Raw genomic sequence first — 21,115 nt, 5'->3', positions numbered from 1 at the left:
ACCCAGCTTGGCTCTCAGATCCCAAATCGGTGAGATTGGGCTTTTTTTAAAAAAAAGCATCTTTTCTTATGTATAAACCGAGCAGATACAACATCCAAAGGACAAAGTCTCAATAAACATGGACCACCCCCCACCCCCCCGCTGCCTGGTTTGTACAGACTTGCTTTTTGGGCTAGAATACTGTTGTATCTGCTTCTCACCATCTCCACAATGTGCCACATTTCATCCCTACCTAATGAAAGTGTGAGTCATGCCCAAAGGGGTAAATCGCCCTTCCCCCAATTATATTGAAGTGAGCCTGAGGCAGGAGCCAAGATTTGAGCATTATTAAGATCATAGTGTGGGATTTTCAAAAGCACCAAAGTGAATTAGGTGCACAAGTCCCAGTCTCACTCTGAGATCTCTGCTTCTAGCTCTTTTGGCAACTTAGAAAAGCCTACGCCAAGATCCTTAACGATCCTTAACAACAACAGAATGTTGGGAATCATTAAGAAAGGGATAGATAATAAGACAGAAAATAACATGTTGCCTCTATATAAATCCATGGCATGCCCACATCTTGACTACTGCATGAAGATGTGGTCACCCCATCTCAAAAAAGATATATTGGACTTGGAAAAGATACAGGAAAGGGCAACAAAAATGATTAAGGATGTGGAACAGCTTCCATATGAGAAGAGATTAATAAGACTGGGACATTTCAGCTTGGAAAAGAGACGACTAAGGGGGGATATGATATAGGTCTATAAAATCATCACCGGTGTGAAGAAAATAAACAAGGAAGTGTTATTTACTCCTTCTCATAACACAAGAAGTAGGGGTCACCAATTGAAATTAATTGGCAGCACGTTTAAAACAAACAAAAGGAAGTATTTCTTCACACAACGCACAGTCAACCTGTGGAACTCTTTGCCAGAGGATGTTGTGAAGGCCAGGACTACAACAGGGTTAAAAAAAGAACTAGATAAATTCATGGAGGATAGATCCATCAATGGTTATTAGCCAGGATGGACAGGGATGGTGTCCCTTGCCTCTGTTTGCCAGAAGCTAGGAATGAGCGACAGGGAATAGATCACTTGATGATTCCCTGTTCTGTTCATTCCCTCTGGGGCACCTGACATTGGCCACTGTCAGAAGACAGGATACTGGGCTAGATGGACCTTCGGTCTGACCCAGTATGGCCGTTCTTATATTCTTCAAGTTTGATTCTGTACGCTTCTAATATCTTCTTGAAAGATGCTGCATGCCTTCAACACCTTTGTAGGCCTTGCACCTCTCAGGCGGCTCCCAGCACCCGGCAGGATCAGAATCTTAATTCTGAGACTGCGGGAATGTTTTCTCTGCTGGTTTTTATTAGCAAGTGTTCAAGCCAGGGAGTCAGTTTCATGCCCATTGCTCCCACCACAAGGCAGGCTCTACCCATTAGGCCATCTTCAGGAGAGGAGAGAGCTGCCTCTGGAGCTCTGCCTATGCCACTACATTCCTGGTTAGCCCTGGCCCTCTGTTCACTAAAAGGAAGGAAGCACTTGGCACATGATGGGTTCAGTGAATAGAAAATCTGCAGAGTGTCCTTTAGTGCAGTACATTTAAATTCTGCAAATGCGGGAGTGTAAACCAGGCGATAAACTTTTGTGAATTGGACCATGATTCATGATTAATTTATCACCCTGATCTAAATACATCAGGAAAAATAATGTAAATGTAATGTAAAGTAATGTAATTTCTCCTTACCTCTGCATGGGCCCTGCTGCTGACGGCTGAAGTATAAACTGAACTAGAGCATATAAAAAAAATGATTTCCCAGCAAAAGCCTCTGTTTAGTGTTTCCTGTGCATGACATGTTCCTCTTGCCTCATGGATGTATATATTCTAAACCATATTTCTGCTGTCCACAGAAATTTCCTCAGCATATTTATACTTTCAAATCTATGCCTGAGCATGTACATGGGGAATAAATAGTAATGAAGGTCCTGAAGTAAATACCAATGTTGGAATTTCATCTTGGAATCCTGCTGACATTTACAAATGTCTAGAGCTTTTATGGTTCAGGACATCAGCACAACGTACTGATTCAGTTAAACTCTGGCAGGTCATTATAGGTACATTTTAAAAAATAAAGTGCATGGATTTCAGGAACATCTTTATTAGGTAAGGTTAAGATATGTGGTCGGTTGTTTTCTGAGTTCTGCGAAAGAAAGAAAGAAAGGAAAGAAAGAAGGTTACAGTTTCAAGTACTGAAAAACACCATTTTTCATATAACTCAAAGTAGGCAAAACACAAAGCCTGAAAGTTCCCAAACTTTCAAAATATTATTAAATATTATTTGTCTTACAGTTGCCCTAAAGCGATTCGATTTAGGTGCTGTCCAGACAGGCACTGAAACACAGCCCCGCCCCCCAAAACTTCAGCTGTAACTAGACAATAAGACAGCCAAGGAGTAGGAGAAAATAAATATTATCATCCTCATTTTTCACAAGACAAGCTAGGAAATCTATGGCAGAGCCAGGAATTTAATCTAGCTCTCCTGAGCTCCAGTCCAGTGCATTAACCACGAGATCAGCCTTCCTTCACTTTTAGGACAAGGCCAAATTTGGGAAATCTCAGTGCCACTTTTAAGGGACATTATAAGTGACTAAAAGAAGGGGGAGGGGAGGGTTGGAATGGAAGAGAACCTCAAGCTCAGCTATAGTGTAGCTATTGTGATACTATTATGCTGTCTGGGCCAGTGTCTTACTGTTTTGCCCGTGTCAGTGGCTATATTGTATGCAAAAAGGCATATGCCATCGTGCACGTACCTGGTGGCTGATAAGCAGCAGAACCCCAGCATACAATGCTGTGTAAGAGGCAGGGAAGGGCTATTGGTTCACATGGAGGGAAGTGGAGGACTCTGGAATGAGAGGACTTTGCTGCCTGTACTGCAGGGCAAGAGACTCTGCCTTCTCCTATATACGCCTTCAAAGTTATTCCCCAGCCAGCCACCACCATCACTTCTGCTGGCAGATCAGCGACTTGCTGCCTTAACAGGTGCTTGAAATAGCAGGTGACTGGAACGCTTGTCTCCCCACCCCCAGCCAAGCCCCCTTTCTCCTGTGGCCCCAGAGCAGCAGAAGTCAGTCAGAGTTGCGTCCCTTGGCTCCCTCTTTCCTCAGGAATCTGAGGACGGACCACATGGTTGCAGCCCCTAACCACCACTACTGTGCAGTATGAATTTTATCTGCTCTCCCGGTAATGTGAGGGCTAAAGTTTGCCCTTCTAAGTGGTTATACGTCCGCACGCCTCAAGGAGCCTCATCCATACGTAGCAGCCACTTCAACCTTAGAATGGATGCCGAAGGCCCCAGGATAGTCACTACTGAAACCAGGGCTGTTCAGACATGGCAGGAGCTTGCTTGCAAATAATCTCGGTGTGAAAAGGTTCAGGAACTAATGCCGTCCAGTGAGGCGTTTACAGTCATTCTGCACTGTACCCTGCCACCGTTAAAACAGAATTTAATGGGTCTTTAAATGGACACTGCCAGCCTGTGCAGCACCCTAACCAGACCTTTTTTTTTCAAAGGAAGATAATAAAAGTCATGGAGCCTCCCAGGAGGATACATTACAATAGCAGGAGCATTAGCGATAGGTATAATGAAGGTTGACAAAGGAGTTTCCCAGCCTATCCCCTTGTTTCAAATGCTCAGCATTTTCTGAAAGTCCTGAGTTTAGCAGCCTGAAATTTCCAGGCCTCATCGATGACGATGGGTGGATTTTTTTTTTTTAAAGAATTTGAATAAAAATGGTTCAACTCTTTCTGAGAGCAAGGGTGGTGAAAAAATGCACTTCTGTCCAGGATTTTAAAAATATGCATCCTTCTTTTGTAACACTTGGGCTGTAACATTTGGGGTTAGAGAATTGAAACAAGGGGCCCTTTTTTTTTTTAACAGCAAGCATCATTAACCACTGGAACAATTTACTTAGGAGTGTGGTGGATTCGCCGTCACTCCAAGCCTTTACGTCAAGACTAGATGTCCTAAAATATATACTACGGCTGAAAGAGATGTTGTGGGCTTGACACAGAAGTTTCTTGGGTGAGGTTCTGTGCTCTGTATTTTGCAGGAGGTCAGACTAGCTGTTCATAATAGTTCCTTCTGGCCTTAAAAATCGATGTCTCTATGAAATCTAGTAGGCAGATGATCGTCATGTAGGAGATGTGCTTTTGAGTGTGCTGGTGAAAATTGGTTTTGATTTGACTGGCCTTTATCCCATTGAAAAACCAGACTTCCTATATATGCAAGAGTTCATTAGATCTTCAATTAGATCTGCAATTAGATCTGCATGCCACAGGAACTGCCTCCTTGGGGGCAGGGTGTGTGTGTGGGGGGGGGTTCTTAATGGGTTGTGCAGTTAAAAAAAAATCCGTATGCAGAGCATGAGACATGACTGCAGTGAAGCTGTGGCCTAGTTGGCCATGGTATATAGTGGGTGGGTGTCTCTGCCCGAGTCCCTGCCATGTTGTGCAGGCATTTTGCATGGAAAGGGGCATTCATTAGTACAGGTTAGGATCTGAGCCTGGTTCTTAATGATCTTGTGCTTCAGGGCGCAAATTAATCTCTATCACAGACCAGGATGAGACCTATGCGGGGGGAAGCTTATCCCTCATCTTCCTACTGCCGGGTTCTTACGTCTTCCTCTGGAGCATCTGGTACCAGCCACCATCAAGGGCAAGATACAGGACTTGATGGACCATGGGTCTGATCCAGACTGGCAATTCCGACATTCCTATCCGAGCACTGTTTGGTGGCCTAAATGAAATGCGTTTCTGGTTTAGCCCACCTGTCTTTATCAAAACTAGCATCCTTTTGTCAGGCTCGGCAGAGGTGCTAAAAACATAGTGGATTTAGCAACTGAATGACCCTTTCGCCTTATAGGCAGCCCGCTCAGAACAGGTCTGAGGCATACTGGTGAGCTGCGAACTGCGTCCATTCAAGATTCCCTGGCACATTTCTTCAGAGTGAGGGTTTGTCCTGGTGTTCCCGGGCTAATGTGTCCTTTGCCCTCCGTTGTGAGCCCAATAGGTGACACCGAGGGGCAGCTGCAGTTCACTGGGATTGCATGTAATGTGTGAATAATTTAATACTTACAGTGCAGTAGTGTACAAAGGTTCCATTCAGGATTAAGGCGCTAGGTGCTGTACAAATAGATAGGTGGATGCAGTCTCTGCCATAAAGGTCCTACAATCTAATTTAAAACCAGGTACAACAAGTGAGGGTAACAAACAATAGGAAGGAGGGGGGGATAGAAAGGATGGATGAGGGTAGCAGTAATAAGATCATGCAATGACATGAGCTAGCTATGTGCTCTGAGAGTCTTGGATGAAAAATGCTGCTGGTGTGCAACAACCACAGCCGATCATGCTGCGCATATTGTCTCATCATTTCCTTGTACTTCCCCCAGCAGCCTGAATTCATCGGTTGTTTCTTGTCTTACACATAGATTGTAAGCTCTTCGGGGCAGGGTCTGTCTCTGTGTTCATACAGCACCGTGGAGTGCTGGTCCACAAGCAGGGCTCCTAAGCGCTACAGTAATGTAAATAAATAAATACATGAATCAATATTACTATGCAAATCAGACAGCTGGAAAAATTTACTTATGGCCCCAAATAGCCTAAATATTTTATAAACGGCTTTGTGTGAATTCTCCGAATTAGTGTTCTCTTGAATGTCATTGGTTATACTATTATCTTGCTACCTCTAAATGGTTTCTTGAGCTAGTCTTCCGCTACAATGGATAAAAACTTCCAGTTTCTTAGCAAGGGAGGGTGGGGGAAGCCCATAGGTAATAACATATATAACATCCTTTTTGCACTAAAAAAAAAATATTTTGATTCTCCAAAGATGAGGTTCTTTAAAGGTCATATTTTGATATAATCTTTTCCCCCCAGTTGTTGTTAAAAAAGATCAGTAGTATTGACCTTGACAACAGTGCCTCAGAGGTTTAGTGACAATCTATTCTGTATCAATGAGCACACAAAGCCGCTTTTATGGGCTGGGGCACTCTCCGTGCATTTGATAGCAGGCAGATCGGCTTTTCTTGACAAGACCTCAAGTAAAAAGATTTAATGTATCCATCTCAATGTGAATTGGATCGTACCCTACAGACATTAGATCCCCAGCCCCAGGGAAAACCATGGTAGGTGCTGTGTGGCTGCATTAGCCTGACTTAATGGCTGCACAAAGAAACAAAGCATGACAAGAACTAAATTATATCGTGGCGGTAGAATTGTCAGTCTCTCACCAACCTGTCTCGATTCCCACACTTATTAACCATTTCAAGCAATAAAACATACAATTTAGGGATGGGATTTTTTAATTTCAGTTCTATTATGGGCTGTAAAGGTGGATCACATATAATGGCTAAATTAATTATTGGATACTGTTGTGAATCAGATACACATTCCATTTTGTTCTCCTTTTACATAGGAAGTCAAAAAATGTGTTAAAGATGTGTGCCAGTTCATCAGCTGGTGTAAAACCGGGTAGCTCTGCTGATTTCAATTTACACCACCTGAGAATCTGGCCCTGTGATTCTTTTATACCCGCTATATAAAAAATTCTATCAGCCTTCATTATACTGCAAAATAAACTAGATCATCTTGGAATTTATTTTTCTAATGGAAATAATTTTGAAAAACAAAACAAAGAAAATCCACAAGAAGTCAGTTTAAAAACATAGGGTGAAACCTGGGCCCCACTGAAGTCAGTGGGAATTTGCCATTGACTTCAGCGTTTCACTCACCATCTTAACTTACAACCAATTTTTACTGTTACCCTGATTTTTTTCTTGAGTTACAGTGATTTTTTTTTTTTTAAACAACAGGAAAAATAACCAACTCGTGGGAGGGAGGAGGGTTGGGTGAAAAGGAAAACCTCTATTTCAGAGTTTAAATTTCCCAGGTTTAATCAGTTATAATTACTCTTTGCAAATGATTACCTTTACGATGGACTGAGCTGCCACCTGTGGTCAGCATTGCCTCTTCAGTGCATGTTCTGTTGTGTTGTTCATTCCGGAGTCTGGAAACACCAGCAGGGCAGCCCTTCATATAGGCACACTACTTGTTGGAGTAGCAAGATGCTGCAGAGCTCCCTGAACCAAAGTAGGGCAGCTGCTCCATGCTATGGAGTTATTAGAGCCTTGGTCATGCTCCAGCCACTTTGCACCACTCCACTACTGCGAAGTGGGCCTCGGCCTAGCATATCTAGCTTCTAGCTGATCTCTCTCTTGCACTGAAGGATCCTCAGGTCAGGTGGCACAGAAACACGGTATCAGGTTTTCTGCTCCCGCTCTCCCACCTGCCACCCTAGGGGGCATAACTGGGGAGACGGGGTGAGGCTGAAGTTCCCCTGTAACCGAAAGTTGCCATATATGTCACCAGGGGTTGTTTGCAACTGGTGTAGTTTAGCGCACCCTTCGGTGGGGTTGGCTCATTGCAGAGTGGTCCCAGGATTGAGGAAGCATGAAGGGCATCTACATTCCTTCCATCTTAGCTGTGATTAATGTTACTAGGCCATAGCTGAGGTTCTGGCCCAATTTGTGACATTTCATAACATGCCTGAACTAGTCAACACAGTCAACCTGTGGAACTCTTTGCCACAGGATGTTGTGACAGCCAAGACTATAACAGGGTTCAAAAAAAAACAAGATAAATTCATGGAGGATAGGTCCATCAATGGCTATTAGCCAGGATGGGCAGGGATGGTGTCCCTAGCCTCAGTTTGCCAGAAGCTGGGAAAGGGCGACAGGGGATGGATCACGTGGTGATTAACTGTTCTGTTCATTCCCTCTGAAGCATCTGGCACCGGCCACTGTCAAAAGACAGGAGACTGGGTTAGATGGACCTTTGATCTGACCCAGTATGGCCATTCTTATGTTAACTAGCCTTCTGCAGAAATGTGGATGGGAATCAGCTTTACTCCACATATAAAATATTAACATTCATGAGGTTGTACTCACAACACATTCCTAAAAACACTCCCAATTCACTGTGTCTTTTTTTCATTAATATTATCGTGGTTATCCTTCTGCAACATCGATTGGTACATTTTTATGTAAAATATACACCATTTTAAAAACTGATCTGCTTTTGTCACTCTCTGCTGTTTGCTGTAGCTGTATGAGCAAGCGAACGTAACTACAAAAGTTTTTTTCTCCTGCTGATAATAGCCCACCTTAATCAATTAGTCTCATTAGAGTTGGTATGGCAACACCCATTTTTTCATGTTCTCTGTGTATATATATATAGATAGATAGATTAGATATTCCTACTGTATTTTCCACTGCATGCATCTGACAAAGTGGGCTTTAGCCCATGAAAGCTTATGCTCAAATAAATTTGTTAGTCTCTAAGGTACCACAAGTACTTGTAATTTGAAAGGTGATCACTATTTTATGGCTTCAATCCAGCAATAATCATGAAAAACAGGTAAACTGAATGAAGCAAGATTTAAGTCAAGGACCACCACCATAGCTCATCACATTAGTGACTGCAATACAGTAGGTGCTGTTTTCAGAAATCCCAGCTCAAATGGCTTGTAGTACATTAAAATTCCTAGGTCAATCAGTCAAGGGGTTTTGCTTTGCAGCTCACAGATCAGTTTGAGAAACAAAGGACCAGGTTGCTCAAAATACAACTTTGGTCGAAATAAGCCTCCGTGGGGTTTCATTCCTCACACAGCCCCTGCCACCAGGTGTTGATCTGGGAACCAGGACAAAGAATGTAAAGGAAAGAAGAATGAGGAAGAAAAGGAAAAGATTAATCGTTCCATCAAATGTAGACTCCTGAGCAGCACATTTGTTCCTCCAGCATCAAAAGTTCTTCCATTGCAATTCAGAACAATCACCTGGCATTTAGGTTGCCTTCGGCCTTTTCCCCCATTTTGAGCATGTAATTATTCACACCAGGTGCATCGCTTCCACCCATCCCTTAGGACTTTACCATTCACAAGCACATGAATTGTAATTTGCCAGCCTTCACTAAAGTTCCTTTGTAAAAGTCTCCTACCCTGGGTGTAATGTTACACTGACAAGGCGCGCAGGACAATGAAAAGGGAAATAGAATTTACCCAGCGAACAAAAGGTATTAGTGCTCTCTGCTCCAAACCCCAGGTGACTGTACAGAATTGATTGCAGGGTCTCCGGTGACAGAAGGCTTGTGTCATATTAAAAACATGAATGTGGCAGCAGCAGTAGAAAACGAATACACACGGCGGTGGCCAATTGCTGTAATTGTAGTGTTTTGTGTGGCTATTTTTTGCTAAATGCAACTGGTGTCATTTAAAGTTGAAATCAATGAAAGAAATCAGCCAGCAGGCGCCTTAATGCCAATGGCATATATTCAACTGGATTAGCATTTTCCAAAAAGGAAAGATCTCCAGCCCTGCTTTATTTAGATTATATGGGCCTGTTCTTCTTTGTTATGGAGCACCCACAACTCCCACTGACTTCATCAGGACTAGTGCCCCCCCAGCACCAGTCAGGCTCAGGCACTGAAGTGAAAGCATCACAGGAACGTGAATCTCTTGCCACTGGTTACACATCTGGTGCGCTGCAACCATCGCTTCCCAGGCTGGCTGGAGTCATCTCATTGTGCTGCCCCTGTCTGTTTTATTGCTTCCATTTGGGGAAGGCACCATCTCTTTGCTCTGTGTTTAGACAGTGACTCAGACAGTGGGCACTCCATCCATCCCTAACCTAGACAAATTGGAGGATTGGGCCAAAAGAAATCTGATGAGGTTCAACAAGGACAAGTGCAGAGTCCTGTACTTAGGACAGAAGAATCCCATGCACCGCTACAGGCTGGGGACCGACTGGCTAAGCAGCAGTTCTGCAGAAAAGGACCTGGGGATTACTGTGGATGAGAAGCTGGATATGAGTCAGCAGTGTGCTCTTGTTGCCAAGAAGGCTAATGGCATATTGGGCTGCATTAGTAGGAGCATTGCCAGCAGATCGAGGGAAGTGATTATTCCCCTCTATTCAGCACTGGTGAGGCCACATCTGGAGTACTGCGTCCAGTTTTGGGCCCCCCACTGCAGAAAGGATGTGGACAAATTGGAGAGAGTCCAGCGGAGGGCAACAAAAATGTTCAGGGGGCTGGGGCACATGACTTATGAGGAGAGGCTGAGGGAACTGGGCTTGTTTAGTCTGCAGAAGAGTGAGGTGGGATTTGATAGCAGCCTTCAATTACCTGAAGGGGGTTTCCAAAGAGGAAGGAGCTAGGCCAGGGGTGGGCAAACTTTTTGGCCTGAGGGCCACATCAGGGTTCTGAAACTGTATGGAGGGCAGGTGTAGTGTATTAAATTGCTCCCTGTAGGAATGTGCTACTTACGATGTACTACTTACAGCTGCCAGTCCTGGTGCTCCATAAGTAGCACATTCCTACGGGAAGCAATTTAATACACTACACTCAGCGGCTCTTGCAGCCGTGCTGCCCAGCAGGAGCTTGCAGCCCCACTGCCCAGAGTGCTGGCAGCACGGTGAGCTGAGGCTGCGGGGGAGGGGAAACAGCAGAGGAGAGGTCGGGGGCGAGCCTCCCCGGCCGGGAGCTCAAGGGCCGGGCAGGACGGTCCCGTGGGCCGGACGTAGCCCGTGGGCTGTAGTTTGCCCACCTCTGAGCTAGGCTGTTCTCAGTGGTGGCAGATGACAGAACAAGGAGCAATGGTCTCAAGTTGCAGTGGGGTAGGTCTAGGTTGAATATGAGGAAACACTATTTCACTAGGAGGGTAGTGAAGCACTGGAATGGGTTACCTAGGGAGGTGGTGGAATCCTTAGAGGTTTTTAAGGCCCGGCTTGACAAAGCCCTGGCTGGGATGATTTAGTTGGTGTTGATCCTGCTTTGAACAGGGGGTTGGACTAGATGACCTCCTGAGATCTCTTCCAACCCTAATCTTCTATGATTCTATTCTAATGCAAATAAAGAAAGACATCGATAACGAGGAGGAGGTGAGGGTTTGGGTTATTCCAGTTCCCAGTTCCCATCTTTGATTTGTTCTGATGCATTGGCAAGTCACAGGCCACGCGTGCATTAAGGAAACATCTAAGCAGATAAGAGAGACAGTTAAGACAATGTCTCTGATGGTTGTTTTTTCTCTTTGCTGAGAAAGGTAACACATACACTAAGTAAAAATAACCATAGATGTTAGAGATGAAAAATACCATGCTAGGGCATGCGGGGTTGGCTCCCTACAGTACTTGCTACTGCATTGTTCTGGATTTGAACATCTCAAGCAATGGGGTTTCTGCCACTTCCCTTGGGAGAATATTCGATTTCTTAATTAATATGTCGCACTGTCATCACGGAGTGTTTTGGTGAGATTCAGCCTGCGTGTTCCCTCTTGAAAATTTCAGCTCATTGATCATAGTCAGACCTCTAAATGGGAAAGGGTAAAATATGGAGAGGGGCAGAACAAAGAGACGGATGACTGGCAGTGCATGAGCTTCCTGGGGCTATGGTATGAGTTCTTTTACACCTGGTTTCTAGGATTCCCTGGAAGACAGTGGGAAGGAAAGCTCAGACGGAGCAGCTCACATCACATCTTTATTCATGCATCTCTTCCCCACCCCCATGGAATTCCACCAGTGGCTCCCTCATACCTTTAGCATGAAGTTTAAGCTGACCCTCACCTTCAAGGCTCTTCACAAATGGCTTTGACCCAACTCTGATCATTCTGCCTATTGCCCCCTCACCCCCTGCCAATGATTAGTGTAATTGCCTAAGGGATTTAGGAGCTGAGCCTAAGTCTTAATTTAAAAAGTGATGTAGGCCTGGTCTACACTACAAAGTTAGGCTGACGTAAACTGCCTTGCATCAATCTAGTTGCGCATGGGGCTCCACTTAAAGTCATCTCCTACTGATGTAAGTGCACCGTTACAGCGACATAGTAACATCGCCTCCCCAAGCGGTGTTGAGCACACTCAATGTATGAAGGTCAACACGGAACAAATGTAGATGCAACATTACCTATGTCAACCCTAACAGTCCAGTTGCTGTCCCACAATGCCCAACACTGACCGCTCTGGTCACAATTGTTAACTCCACCGCCCAGAGATCACGTAGCCCGGCTCTCCCCACCCCTACCCTTTAAAACCCTGTGAATTTTTGCAATGCCTTTTTCTGATTCTCCAGCTGAGCGAGCGCACCTAACAGCTCTCCACCGTTGTGTACAAGTGCCCTGCACTTCTGCCTGGACTAGATGGGAGATTTTGGATCTCCTGGGCCTGTGGGGAGAAGAGGATGTGCAGGCACTGCTCCAAGTCAGCTGTAGAAAGGTAAGACATCTGTGAGCAGATTGCTCAAGGGGATGCAGGAGAAGGGGTACAACAGGGGCCAGCAGCAGCGGCACAGACCTGCTGCTTTTACAAAGAGTTGCATGCCATGCTTGGCGAAGATCCCACCACGACCCTGCACACCACTGTGGATACCTCCCAGGAGCCTGAGACACAGGCCCCTGCCTTGAACAGCAAGGAGGAGATGGACAAGAAAGAGGAGGAGGAGTATGGGGGACAGGTGACTGGGGGGGGGGGTAGGGTTCAGCTGTGCCGCAAGCCAAGACCTGTTTTTGACTCCACCACAGTCCAGCCAGTCCCTGCAGTTGAGCACGGGTGAGCCTGAAGCGGGTGAAGGAACCTCAGGTAAATGTGTAAATAAATTTCCCATAACAGTTATGACTCCTCCAACTTATCAAGACACAACCATCGAATATTCATTAATTTACTCACACTAGAAGAGGTAGATAGACAAGAAAGAGAGATACATTTGTTTGTGTACACAGGGAAGTCCGTTGAATCCTCCTGAGAGATCTCTATGAAACTTCCAGGGAAGTACTCTGCAACCCTCCCCTACAGGTTCCTAAGGATGGCAGCCTTCAATCTTCCTCCGTGGCAGGACACTTCCCCATGCCAGTCAGTGATAACTTCGGCAGGCCCCATTGCAATACACAGGCTAGTGGCATACGGGGCAGAGGTGGCTTCAGAATGCCAGCAGCAGCTGTGCTCTCTGTGCCTTTGTTACCCTCAGGAGTGAGTTATCAGATAAAACCACCACCCCTTGTGGAAAATGTTGCCAGTCCTCAGGGCCATTGCCCTGAACTCAGTTTTGTGCAACCCAGCAATTCCATCATTTTCTTCACTCCTGGTGGGCCCTACACACCATGGCTGGTGCTGTGAGCAGTGCCATGATCAAGCGCTCCGAAGCAGACGTGCCAATAAGCATGTCTTGTTTAACACTTTAGGGGAACAAGGGAAGGGGGGTGTTATGAATCTTAAAGTTTTGCTTTCTGTACATACTATACTGGCAGTGGTACCTCTGTGTGTTTTATCTGTAGCTGCAGCCATTGCGGCCTTGAGTAGTACCCCCGCCACAGGACATGTTCTGTGAGATCCTGCAAGCCAGTGCTACATCAGTCCTTGAACAGAGGGCCCGGAGGGTGAATATCACAGACAGCCTGGAGAAGGAAAGAGTGGAGAGGAGAAAGGCCCAGGAGGCCAGCAGGAAAAGGAGAATGAGATGCACCAGAACATAATGGGCCTTCTCCATCAACAAACTTAGATGCTTCAGTCTCCTGCGGATCTCCACGTTCAACAATTCCAGGCTCGACTGCCATTGCAGTTGGTGGAGAACTGCAGCAAAGAGCCTCCCTACACCTCCTCCTCCCAGCATTCTACATGGCCTCAGGTCCTGCTGCCTATCCCTACCACTCCACACTGGGGGAAAGCCTGGACAGCTGTAGCGTCACATACACTGACCTGTTAGAGCCACGGCCAATGTATGTGTAGCTTCAATGGACATCACTGTTCCTCTCCTTTGTTTATTTATTAAGGTTCTGACATTTTTGGAAGCTAAAATCAATTTACTATTATGTTCTACAGATTGTTGGTAGGTGCAGTTTTCCTAACTGAATAAAACTCTTTTATCTTGAAAGTGATTCATAGTTATTAGTTTACAACACATGGTGTATCATGCCAGCTGGCAGTGAAAATAAGGGTCATAACCCATGTGATCAGGGGCAAACACTGTAGTCGTCATAAATGTGCAACAAGCACCTCAACATTATTAGCTATGCCGGCAGTGATACAGATGTGCAGCAAACACCACAGTTCCTAACAGGCCCCCAGACTGCGGGGCCAGGTGGAGCACAGTACACCACAGCACATTGCTGTGGCTCGCTGTTAAAGTGCTCTTTCAAAGCCTCCCTACAGCTCCTCGATGAGCTTGTCTGATAGCCCTTGTATCTGACTGTTCAAACTCCACAGACAGCCGCTCCACATCTGCCCTCCACCCCAGCGGCAAGTTCTCCTTCTCTGCTTCACACATATCATGCAGGACACAACAGGCAGCTAAAACAAGTGGGATATTTTTCGCACTGAGATCCAATCTGGTGAGTAAACAACGCCAGCACCCTTTCAATCTACCAAAAACACATTCAGCTGTCATTCTGCACTGCTGATCCTGGAGTTGAATTGCTCCTTGGTGCTGTCAAGGTGGCCAGTGTACAGCCTCATGAGCCAGGGGAGCAAGGAGTAGGCTGCGTCCCCCAGTATCACTACTGACATTTCAACACTGCCAACCATAATCTGCAGGTTGGGAAAGACTGTCCCTTCTTCTACCTTTCTGAACAGTCCTGTGTTCTTAAAGATGTGAACGTCATGGGCCTTCCCCAACCAGCCACCATTGATGTCAGTGAAGTGTCCCCAGTAATCCACCAGCGCTTGCATAACCATGGAAAAGTAGCCCTTTCTGTTGAGATACTCTGTGGCAAGATGCTCTGGGGCCAAAATAGGGATGTGTGTGCCCTCTGTCGTCCCACCACAGTTCAGGAACCCCCATTGCTGCAAATCCATCCACTATGTCCTGCGTAGCAGGGGATGATTAATGGCCCTGCAGGCTTGCATGACTACAGCCCCCACAGTGGATTTTCCAACTCCAGAAATGACTTTTTACTGACCGGTAGCAATCAAGGGTTGCACATTTCCACAGTGTGATCCCCAGTCGCTTCTCTACTGTCAGTGCAGCTCTTAGTTTGGTGTCCCTGAGCTGGGGCGAGCTTGGCACATAGAGCCAAGAATGTGGCCCCATGTATCCGAAAAAGTTCTGCAGCCACTGCGTGTCATCCCGTGCCTGCCTTACGATGCGATCTCACCAGTCAGCGCTCATGTCTCGGGCCCAGAAGCAACGCTCCACTTTCTGCACCCGCCACCAACAACCTTGAATTGGTTCGCACTGTGTCCCACAGCAGTCTGTCCGCCAAGGAATCGCCATATTCCCCACGGTTCTTCTTGCAGCTCTGCAAATAACGGAGGATTGCGTGTCCTGTGTTTGCCACTCTCGTGACAACAATGCAGAGCTGTGCAGGCTCCATGCTTCTGTGGGAGATCGCGGACAGCGTAGGTGCATGGGAAATTGACAATAAGCATGAAAATTATGGGATAGAGATGATATTATGGGATGGAGAACATTGCATAATGAGCAGTTGACCCCTTGCTTCCAGGCACCTCTGTGGGACTCATTTCTGCCCCACCATGCATTGCCAAAACTACCCAAAAGACAATGTGCTGAGTGGTGGCGGGTTGCTCACTGGGATACCTACCCCTGGAGCACCGCATTCTGCATTGACACAAGCACTCCTGGTGAGCACACACAGCACCGACGTAAGGAGCCACATGTGCACACGCACAGGCGACATTCTAACTGCGGCGGCTGTGTGCCGACATAACTTGCATTGTCAAAACTTCGTAGTGTAGACATGGCCTTAGGCACGTGACTTTCCATGAGACTTAGGCTCCTGAGTCACTTAGGTGCTTTTGAAAATTTCCCCCCCAGTGTCAATGCCCAGCTACTCTCCTTCTCCTACTCCTGCCTCCATGCCTTTTACCACACTGACGCTGCCCCATGTAGCAAACGCTATCCCCCTTCCAGTCTGACATGCCATGCCCCTATCCCCGCATTCAGATCCCCCCTCAGCACTCACTTCTTCCGCAGGCCCCACAAGAGAGGATCCTTCATCCTGATATTTCCAAGGGTATCCTGGCTCTGGGTTTCCCTCTGTCATCACTTCAGCCTTTATGTCCCAATCTGCCTGGGCAGACCCTTGTCCCCGTGCACAGCCCCATTAAAGTCAGTGAGGCTCTGCCTATACTGATCCACTTACAGCACCAGGGCTTAGATCAGAGGTGGGCAAACTACGGCCCGTGGGCCACATCTGGCCCGTGGGACTGTCCTGCCCAGCCCCTGAGCTCCCGGCCAGGGAGGCTAGCCCCCGACCCCGCCCCGGCTGTCCCCCCTCCCCCGCAGCCTCAGCGCACTGTGCCGCCAGCACTCTGGCCCACCGCTCCTGCCAGGCAGCGTGGTGGTGTGGCTGGCTCTGGCATGGTAAGGGGGCAGGGAGCAGGGGGCGGTTGGATGTTGCGGAGGTTCGGGGGGTGGCGGTCAGGGACGGGGAATGGGAGCGGGGGTTGGCTAGGTGTGGGAGTCCCAGGGGGCCTGTCAGGGGGCGGGGGTGTGGATAGGGGTCGGGGCAGTCAGGGAGCAAGGGGGGTTGAATAGGGGGTGGGGTCCCAGGGGGCAGTTAGGGGTGGGGGGTCCCGGGAGGGGGCGGTCAGGGGACAAGGAGCAGGGGGGGTGGATGGGTTGGAGGTTCTGAGGGGGGCAGTCAGGGGGTGGGATGTGGGAGGGAGCAGATAGGGGGCGGGGGCCAGGCTATTTGGGGAGGCACAGACTTCCCTACTCGGCCCTCCAAACAGTTTTGCAACCCCGATGTGGCCCTCGGGCCAAAAAGTTTGCCCACCCCTGGCTTAGATTGTCAACTCTCTGCAGCACTGACTGTCTTTATTTTGGGTTGTGTACAGGACCGGGCACACGCTGGATGCTTCACAAATGAGGCTAAGTTTATATTGGTGCCATTTATCCACCATGAACATTCACTCCTCCATGAGACCAGCGGCACCAGCCATATAAAGTCTCTGTTGAAAAGTAATTAGACAGGAGTAGATATAAAACTAGATTTGATTTTACAGCAAGTCTTGCAAGGGAGTATCCTTGCAGGGGAAAAAATATAGTGGTCAGATGTTATACAATGTATTTCTCTGACTGGGAACAGAGTGAACATGCCATACAGCCAATGAAAGGGGGGGAAGGTCAGCTAAGGTCATCAGAGAATTATTTTCTTTTGAAAATTATTTTCTTTTGAAATGTCAGTAACCTTACTCAGCCGAAGGAGGAATGCAATGTAAAGGCATACGGTCAATTTGAAAACTAGTCAATTAAAAAATATCCAGTGGCACCTGTCTCTGAGTCCTCTGCCAATTTTTGTGGTTTTACAGCCCTCCATCTCCCTATTTTTAAATGAATTTTCTCTCCCCTTTCTCTGTGAAGGACTCACACAAAGAACAGGGGAAACTTACTCTACTACTGCATAAGGGAAACAGTAAAACTGACTAGGTACAAAGTACTGCCCAGTGTATAAACATAGATAAATGCATTTTCCTCTGATCCCTTTCAATTACAGGAATTGTGGGTGTCATTTCTAAAACAGTAGGTTCAAGAAATTCAGACAGATTTTTAGTTTTAAGAGTATGGTTTGCAAGTTGCCCTTTGCCCTAGAGAAGGGGGCGGAGTCCTTTGATAACCGTTATACACACTAAGAATGAAATCTCCTGGTTCTAGTCATCAGCTGATCAACACATGAGTGAGGAAAGCATCGCCTTCACCATCCACCTGCACAGCCTAGTGCTACTGGACAGGTGCTTTTTGGAAAAGGTGGGTTCATTTTTCTCTGACGCATCAGACACAATCCATTGCTGAAGGTAGGATACTGAACCAGATGGACCAATGGTCTGATCTAGTATGGCAAATCTTAAACTTCTGTGCAGCAACTTGCCAAGGAAATATACAGACCTTATTTCTGGGGTATATTATCCATCAAACAGCAAAGTTGAGACTGAATATTACATCTAGTTCAGATGATGAATATGATGATGATGAAGATTTTTATGTTAAAGTTCATTACGTTATCCAATTAAAACCAGACCTCTCTCTCTCTCTGTCATTTGCTGCTCAATGCCTTCTGAGATAGGTGTATACAGTGATTGTACCTTTAGCACGCTCATCCAGAAAAGCCACTTTTCTCTTTCCTGACTTATAACCAAAAGCCCAACCTCTGGGGTGACAGCCTTCTAGGCTCAAATAACCTGAAATTTGCTTAAAAAAAATTGGTAGGAGCCCGATCCAGGAGGAAAACAAATGCCATGAGTTCCACCTTCAGTTTCCTCTGCTTCTGGGGGGTAGGGGAGGAAGTGGGTACATGTATTTCATACAGAGACATTACATCATTTAAAAAATATTTTCCATATGCATAGGCTGTAACTTATCAAGGGGGCCACTGTCAAATTAATTCCTATACAAATCCACACACATAAGTCCTCTATGTATACCATGCCACTTACACAGCAGTAGGTTACATCGCATTTTGCAAGGTGTGAGAAGTTTGGCTCCCCCTGTGGCGCAAGAAAGGATCTCCCCCTCCTTAAACCTGCAGCTGTCAGCACAGATCGCAGGACACCTGGAGGAGACCACAGCCATCTGTGCTGAGGCGCTTTGCATTCACTAAGACTATTGTTAGTGGCTGGATTCCAGACGTGCTGTCATTTTAGTATGGTATTTATTATTACCCCAAGCCTTTTAGGAAGCAATTCCCTATCTGGGCTATGAAGAGAGGGAAACTTCTCTTCTAGGGCATTTGAAATAACAATTCCAACAACATTATTTGACAGCTACTAGAATATATGTTTCTTGCAGGGACAAGACTTTTTAAACTGTTAAGAAATGTAACACAATGTTTAAAAGACAAAAGTCCTGCTTTCCTCCAAATAGCTCTACCATGGATGTTGAAAACTGGCCTACCAGGGAAATTGTGGCTCACTTTAACACTAACCCACCAGATGGTTTTTGCTTGTTTGTTTTTAAATGTCTTCTTCCCCAGGCCATTCTGCAAACATTCTCTCAGCTGTTTTACTCATTCTTCACCAGCTTCTTCCCCAGCAGCAGAGGAGAACAGAGCAGGGCAGAGAGAAACACAGTTCTCGAGTTAGCCTTTGTAGATGTTTCAAGTTCACAGACAAACCCGAGAACAATCCCTTAAAGGAAGCTGTTGCATAAGTCCCAAATCTGGTCTCTATCTATCTTAGGTACATATATGCCCCCCCTTTACCGAGCTATGAATGCTTCACAATTTTTAACATATTTATCCCCACAACATGCCACATGAAGTGCTATTATCCCTATTTAACAGATGGGGAACTGAGGCACAGAGAAGCTAAGTGACTTGCCCAAGGTCACACAGGAAGTCAGTGTCAGAACCAGGATTTGATCCCAGGTCTTCTAAGTCACAGACTAGGGCCTTTAACATTGAACCATCCCTACTGTCTTGGGAAATGCCAACTTTGCTTAACACGTTACTTATTGTAGGAACTTTTCCCTGTGATTCTAATAAAAGATTGTTAACCTGTTTTATGATGAAATGAGGCTGTGGGGAAAGGGCCTCCTTCCTGGAGTTCATTTGATAAGAGCCTGACCAGACCTGGCTCTTTCTTTTTCTTTCTTATTAAGAAACTACCTAATATGTCTGACCTTCACCCAGCAAAATCCTGGTTTGGAACATGCTGGAGATGCAAGGGATGTGATTCTGATCAGGTCAGATGGAATCAACTTCCAGGTTCATTAGAATATCATTAGCGTCAGATGCCTTGCTCAGCTAATAAGCTAAAAAGCAACCACTCCAAATCAGGGCTTTCCAGACATATTGGGTATACCGGAATGCTAAACTGCATTATACCGTTCAGCCACTAGGTGATGCTGTGCGTAATACACCTTATTTAAGCTAATCTCAGCCAGACCTGGCAATACCTTAAAGGATCTTATGAAAGACAGATCTCTGGTGTACCTCTCTGAGGCCTGGTCTACACTACGAGTTTAGGTTGAATTTAGCAGCATTATCTCGATTTAAGCCTGGACCCGTCCACACGACGAAGCCCTTTTTTTCGACTTAAAGGGCTCTTTAAATCGATTTCTTTACTCCACATCCGACGAGGGGATTAGCGCTGAAATCAGACTTGCCAGGTCGAATTTGGGGTAGTGTGGATGCAATTCAACGGTTTTGGCCTCCGGGAGCTCCATTGTGACCGCTCTGGACAGCACTCTCAACTCGGATGCACTGGCCAGGTAGACAGGAAAAGGCCCACGAACTTTTGAATTTCATTTCCTGTTTGCCCAGCGTGGAAAGCACAGGTGACCACGCAGAGCTCATCAGCACAGGTAACCATGATGGAGTCCCAGGATCGCAAAAGAGCTCCAGCATGGACCGAACGGGAGGTACGGGATCTGCTCGCCATATGGGGAGACGAATCCGTGCTAGCTGAACTCCGTTACAGTAAACGAAATGCCAAAACATTAGAAAAAGTCTCAAAGGGCATGAAGGACAGAGGCCATAACAGGGACGCACAGCAGTGCCGCGTGAAAATTAAGGAGCTAAGGCAAGCCTACCACAAAGCCAGAGAGGCAAACGGAAGGTCCAGGGCAGAGCTGCAGACATGCCGCTTCTACGCAGAGCTGCATGCGATGCTAGGGGGTGCAGCCACCACTACCCCAACCCTGTGCTTTGACTCCGTCAATGGAGAATCAAGCAACACGGAAGAGGGTTTGGGGGATGAGGAAGATGATGATGAAGAGATTGAAGATAGCTCACAGCAAGGAAGCGGAGAAACCGGTTTCCCCAACAGCCAGGATATGTTTATCACCCTGGACCTGGAGCCAGTAACCCCTGAACCCACCCAAGGCGTGCTCCCGGATCCTGAGGGTGGACAAGGGACCTCTGGTGAGTGAACCTTTGTAAATATTACACATGGGTTAAAAGCAAGCGTGTTTAATGATTAATTTGCCCTGGCATTCGGGGCCAGTACAGCTACTGAAAAAGTCTGTTAACGTGTATGGGGATGGAGTGGAAATCCTCCAGGGACATCTCCATAAAGCTCTCCTGGATGTACTCCCAAAGCCTTTGCAAAAGGTTTCTAGGGAGGGCTGCCTTATTCCGTCC

Source organism: Emys orbicularis, chromosome 4 (assembly GCF_028017835.1).
Source record: "Emys orbicularis isolate rEmyOrb1 chromosome 4, rEmyOrb1.hap1, whole genome shotgun sequence".
NCBI classification, from domain to species: domain Eukaryota; kingdom Metazoa; phylum Chordata; order Testudines; family Emydidae; genus Emys; species Emys orbicularis.
The sequence above is the reverse complement of the archived record's forward strand: the minus strand, read 5'-3'. Positions refer to the sequence as shown.